The following is a 6,671-nucleotide window of genomic DNA, read 5'->3' as shown; positions in this document are numbered from 1 at the left end:
CGGTTTGACAAAGTGTAGTAAATGCAGAGTTGCCTTAAACCTGCATTCTATCTGAATTCCAGCAGGGGAGGACTCCATAAACCTGTCTCATATCTGAATTCCTGCAGGGGAGGACTCCATAAACCTGTATCATATCTGAATTCCTGCAGGGGAGAACTCCATAAACCTGTATCATATCTGAATTCCTGCAGGGGGCGACACGTGCGGTTGCAAAAGGAGGTCAGTTTCTATAGAAGTCTATGAGAAAGTGACCCACTTCTTACTTGATTCATTACTTCAGTAAACATTTTCACAACGAGTTTATGGTCCCAATTGCTAGTTTAAAGTCTTCTGCAACACAGAATGATGTTCATTTTTTGAATAGGATTTTATGATGAAGCAGGTGGTAATTTAGGGAGTGGTTATGATGTGACTGACAGCCCGGGGCATGTCTTATGTCTATAACTATAGGACAAATATATATTTAAAACCTAGCAAAGCTAAATCTTACCTCAAATTACGTAGGCTAGCTTTCAGCTAGCTTTTTCAAGAGTTGCATCCAGACTGCCAGTGAAAGTGTGTAACGTAACGTAGAGTGAAAGCAGCATTGCCAACTCTCAGCTAGCGTCACAGTCAGATACCGCCCAACAGCCTATAGCTCCTCCCTCCTCCCTCTTGTCTAAAATCGTCACATTCGCAGCCAAGATGGTTGTGCCCATAACGGCAGACTCGACAGATAGCAGATCTCCACAAACCAATGGGTGACATTACACACTCTGGCCATTATTATAAAGTCTACGGCTTCTGTCTTTGGATACTGGTACGAGTTTTCAAGGCCAATACTGATCATTTGGTGTTTCGCCTGCCACCGCAAAAAATACCAAGTATAGTTAAATTCTAAGACATACAAGATTTATGTTACGTTGTCATCAAAACATTGTGAAACTGCACTGAACCCCCCCCCCCCCCCATCGGAAACTTGTTTTAAATAAACACAATTAGAAGAGAAAGCATGATAAGAGCGGAACTTTCATTTTGTTCTGCGACTGCGGACGGGGAGGAGTCCCCAATAACATCAGTGATGGACGTCCCCGGCTCATATCTGACATTTAAAACAGTTTAATTCATTTGGAGAAACCTGCGTATCATTCTGTAGCCAGGAAGCGTCCTTACTTTGACACTATTCATGGGAGCAAACAGACCCCTAACGGTGACATGCATCTCCAAAAAAAAAAAAAAAGACATCACAATTCCTTTTAAAGAAATCATGTGTCATGTAAATGAAGATCCACAAGGAGTAAACAGGGTTTTTAGATCCTTTCTGTGCCTATTTTACCGTCACTGTATCGTTTGTAATTATGGTTGTATATTAGCGTGAATGGGCCATACAGTTATGCCGATACACAGTCAAATGTATCGACTACGTTCAGGAAACCTTCCTTCAAATTGGTCAGTCACAAAGAAAAAAACAAACATGTCAACATATGCGTGTATGTATGAGTTCAACATGCTGGAAGGCATGAGTTTTATGAATGTTCAAAACTTCCTTTTCCATGTTATTTCAGAGGTTAACCTGAACATCTTGTATTCAAAGCCTCGCACACATTTCCTCGGCTTGGTTTTCCTAATTATTATTTGATTGCTCATTAGGCGTGTTCGCCGTGCATGCATCTGCTCATGAAACCTTTGTGTATGTGTGTGTGTCTGTGTGCGATTTCTCATATGTGAGAGAAACAACCATCTCCCTTTAATTACACCGCCTCGCCAACATTTGTTAACACTCCTTCGAGAATGCGTGTGGACTACAAATAAATATACAGGGCAGTTTACGAGAGGACTTGCCTCAATGTAAACCTAATACAAGACATGCATGTACTGTACCTAGAATATTTCAAAAGTGAGAAACCCAGGAAACATAGAATCATTCTTTTCATTAAACCAAAGCCCCGACCCTCTCCTTTCTAGCAGCCGTCCCTGCAGATACACACCCTGCTTCCCTTCTCTTAGGGGGTATGATGTGTGGATGAAGGCTCTTTTCCTTGTGCCATAATGACTGTACACCCAAGATTTTCAAGGGCCCGCTCATGACAATCCCATTTTCTGTGTAATTTCATGGTTGTCTTCTTGAATGAAGATATTGGCTGCTCTGAAGCACGAGGTCAGAGTCTCCCCGCTCCGTTTTCTGGATTGTTCCGGAGTATGTTTCCCTTCACTTGATGAAAAGTAATTCATCATTTACACCCCTGAATTCTGCCACTTTTTTTTCCTCTCTTTTTTTTTTATTCCCCCATCCTCTCTTGCCATGCCACAGTCTCTCTTTTCAGTAACAACTTTCTTCACCCCCCGTTCTCTTTTCAGATTCCCCTGTGGTACCTACGGTGGGTGTTGAGCGATAGATTCAGGTTCAACACAGTGGCAGGTCAGCCGTCCCCGAGAACAGGTTAGCCCTCCTAGGCCCTCGGCACCGCCCTGTACCCGTGATAGAGTTTGTCACCTCTCTACCTCTGGAAGTCAAATCCTGTCAACTCAGGCATCCTTCAGTGTCCCCGAAGTGGCTTTGGCACCCAGTGGGGCATGTGAGCTTTAAAATTGATTTTATTCTCCCCCCAGTTTCTTCCTGCTTGAGATCTGCCAGGTTCCCTTGAGGGAGGCGGTTGACAGCCAGTGGAAGCCCCTCAACCAATCACAACGCAGGAGCGGTGTAAAAGACACCTAGGGAAACTTTCCCTGTACCTCCTGGAGCCGGGGGGAGGAGAGCAAAGGTTTCTGACAGGGGGGGGATGCTGTTGCTAAGAGACCAATTCAATCCCACCTCTCATCCTGCGTGGCCTCCTGACTGCTCTGCCATGGTGAAATCAACTCAATCACCCCCCTCCCCTCACAAACTCAATTTTAATTGTTTTCAATTCATCACAGGCCTTCCTGCAAAGAAAGAAAAGTACAAACATTTTTCCTCAAAGCCTCTTCTCGTTGTCATTCGTAATTTTTGCAAATACTGTTTCTTCATGCAAACTTGATGTTTAGATTCTTTTAATCATTGCACTCTTTGTTGAGAGATGAAATAACTGGGCTGCACATATGTAGATTTTCCTTTGTATCTCTCTGGCTGAACATATGTAATCGCGTGCATGTGTGCGCCCACGTTTATTAGCAGATTTTAAAGCCACTCCCAAAGGCAACGAAGAGGGCTCGTGTGACTTCTCCTTTTTTGCCAGCTGCTAACATCTGCAGGGTGTCCAGAGTACAATCAGGGAGTCTTTAATACTGAGAAGAGAGGGAAAACCCTTGAGACTTAAGAGAGACAGAACCTGATCATCCCGTCTCATCAAGGCTTTGACTCCCCTGTGACCCTTCCGCGCTGAATAAAACCCTCCCTGCCCAGCGCCTCGGAAACTAATTCCCGGGTACTTAAGAAAATACAATGAGGTCAGATTGGTATCATCAGTAAATTACACCTACGGCTCAGGCATCGCCGTCTGAATTCCACTCCCTCAAGAAATGGGAGCCCCTTCTTCACGGTGGCAGGAGATTATGTTAGGGTCCATATGTGAAGGGCATGATGACACACCTCCAATCATTGTAATAATGGGACCCTTGGACAGGTCACTTCAAAGCCATTTTATTCAGATACTTTTCTCTGCACACAAGATTATCTCTGGATATCTTTGATCTGCAGGAGCCATGGAATAACACGGTAGCTCATGGGGCTGAGTACATTTTTAGAGCTGACTTAAGTTAAAAAACCTTGGTTTCTTTCAATGAACTTGGTCACTTACCGACAAAGGTGACAGTTTTCAAGATGTTAAGTTTTACACTTTGACATGCTATGAAAACACAGGAAGGTTTGTGCTGTTTGCTTCAAAGTCTTTCCATGAAAATATGGCTCATGCCCTAAGCACACACAAACACACACATACACACACACACACAGACACACGCCTCGAAGCCACTAGAGCACCCAGGTGGCACTGAGGAGGCGAAGCAGGGCATCAGGAGAAGGCAAATAGCCCGAGATCTGTGCAAGTTTGCCATGGCTGAACGAACTGAGTGTGGCTGTGCGTTAACAGAAAGAGGAAGAAAAAAAATACACGTGCAGATGGATTTTCAGGGTTGGGGAGGAGGGATGTAAAAGGGGGCAGAATCACATATCCTTCAGCAGTGTTAAAGATAGTTGGCAGAGGGATTTGTGACTGTGTTCGAGGGGCGGCTGCATCAGTCAGGTGCCACACAGGTGATACATGGTGACATTTGTAGCTAGTGGGGAAAAAGGTTTCCCCAAAGCATGGGATCAGTTATTTTATTTATTAGACTTTCATTCTTTCTGGCATGTTCTTTTTATGGACCATTATGCGTACTGTTATGTCAATGGATTAGCTGTTTTCCCATTTCTAAGTAGAGAAGAAATGGCTACATCTTGCAGAGTGCCATATAATTCCATGAGTGAGTGCATCGGGGGCCGTGCATCATAGATTAATGAAATAACGCCATGTGTTGTGTGCGAGACACCAGGATATCTGTTTAACCGAAAAAAAGAAATTTAAATCATGTGTCTTTATAATACAAAAATCCACAGCACTCGCTGTACTACAGAAGTGCTTCCAGTTTCACAATATATTACTGAACAGTGACTACGACAGCGTACAGAGACACATGACCTGACACACAAACACCAACAAGAAGATGTCAACCGTCCCTGCGAATTTTAAAGAAGTAAAACCAAAAAGTAGTTACAAAGTAGAAAGAGTTCAGGGGAAGGACAGATTAGGCTTGGGCTGGTATGAGGTTGGTATGGTAACATAAGCAAAAATATCACAGTTTCACGGTTTTGAGGTATTGCAATTTCAGCTTTAAAATGTATTATTTTGAAATGTCTTAAAGTGTAAAGTAATAGTAGCTAAGGCTGCCAGATGAATGTAGTGGAGTAGAAAGTACAATATTTCTCTTTGAAATGTAGCAGAGTAGAAGTAGAAAGTACCTTAAGCACAGTACAGGAGTAAATGTACTTAGTTACAATCTACCACTGGTAACCGGACTATGCCTTGGACAGATATTGCCATATTGGTGCCAGTGTACTTAAGTATCTGACCCGCTGAAGACTGGAGTTAAACAAGTTATGGCATTTCTGAAAACTCTCCCACTACTGCTCATCTCCTGGAGAAGAGACTTGGTTTGAGGGATTCTGGTTTCACAGATCTTATGGGGCACCTGAGCTGCCGGGGGTCAGAATGGCTCCCCTTCCCCGTCTTCCAGTTTTTATCCAACCGATTTGTTCCAAAAGTGCCGGCTCTACCTGTTTTGAGCGGCAGGAAGATACAGGTAAATTATCTTCCCCTTGCATGATTTTAAGGAGCCCTTTCCCGGCAGCAGAGACTTTCACACTGTCTCGATGCCCATTAGCCCCCCGCCAGCGGGCCAGCCACTTCTGCATTACTACCTCATTTCATACGTTAAATGCTTTACCTTCAGGAGTGTGAAAGCTGTCGGGTTATCTGTCCTTCCCTTCCCTCTTTTGCCTGCTCTCTCACCTCCGTCTCATGTCTGCTTTCTAAACGCTGTGAATTGGCTCGTGGTCCACACTCGTGGGTTTTTGCCCTCCTTAAATGAGATTGTCCAAGAGTCATATTCTGATTTTTTTTTTTTTTTTAAAGCTGGAAGTTTACAGTTAACGTGGCTTGCAGGTGCAGTACCTTCCTTATCCCTTTGGAGCGAAAAAGGGGTGCGAGAAATGTAGCGGCGCTGCCATCAGCACCAGTTCTGAAATGATTCACTGCATGTAAAGTGAAGCTAATACTACCACTACTCACTCTCTCAGAGTACACATACGACGGTGATTTACTGTATCCAAGTAGATCTAGGAACATAAAATCAAACATTAAAAAGTAGGTGTAAAGGGGTTTATTTGCCTCAAGAAGAAGACTGCTCTTTTTATTAAAAAAAAAAAAAAGAGGGGAAAAAAAGTTTTTATCTATGAAAACTAGGGGTGGAAATCACCAGACGCCTCCCGATACGAGTTCATCACAACACTTGTGCCACGATACGATATTATTGTAATTTACAACCTTTTTTCCAAATTCAAATTTTTCCCCAATTTCAAATGATGTCCCCAAAAAGGAAACATTTTTTTTTTCATCTCACTTCCATTTTATTGCTGCAAAATGGGACAAACTGACCAACACATATGCTGCTGACTAAGCATATGACGCATGTAAAATGTTTATTTAACCATTACTTTACTTTTATGACCTTACACCAAACGATGGGAACGCCCCGACTCCAGCAAGACTCTCAGGATTTCATTCTGATATTAGAAATTAGTGGTAATATTGGCATTAATTGTTAATTTGTGAGAAAACTGAACAGTTCACATTAATTTGCGTTGACATAAACATTCAGACCTCCAGATTCAACAATACAGTCACTGTGACACTGAGCCTGTATCACCGGCCGCTGCTTCCATGGATGGTACGACTGTTTAACTTCAGTCTTATCATTCCAGTATAAAAAGCTTGCTAGGGTGTTGGGGAGGGGGGGGGGGAGAAATACATGCGTAGAAGGCACATGTGTATGATAAGCTAAACCTCGTGGGACGACAGTGAACTTGTTCGCAGCAGTACGCTGCTATCCTGCAGCCACTGATGCGCCTGATACGTTTAATTGGGGTGGTCCATTTCCCATCTAGCCTCCCCCCCCCC

This window comes from Etheostoma spectabile, chromosome 24 (genome assembly GCF_008692095.1).
Source record: "Etheostoma spectabile isolate EspeVRDwgs_2016 chromosome 24, UIUC_Espe_1.0, whole genome shotgun sequence".
Taxonomy (NCBI): Eukaryota; Metazoa; Chordata; class Actinopteri; order Perciformes; family Percidae; genus Etheostoma; species Etheostoma spectabile.
The sequence above is the reverse complement of the archived record's forward strand: the minus strand, read 5'-3'. Positions refer to the sequence as shown.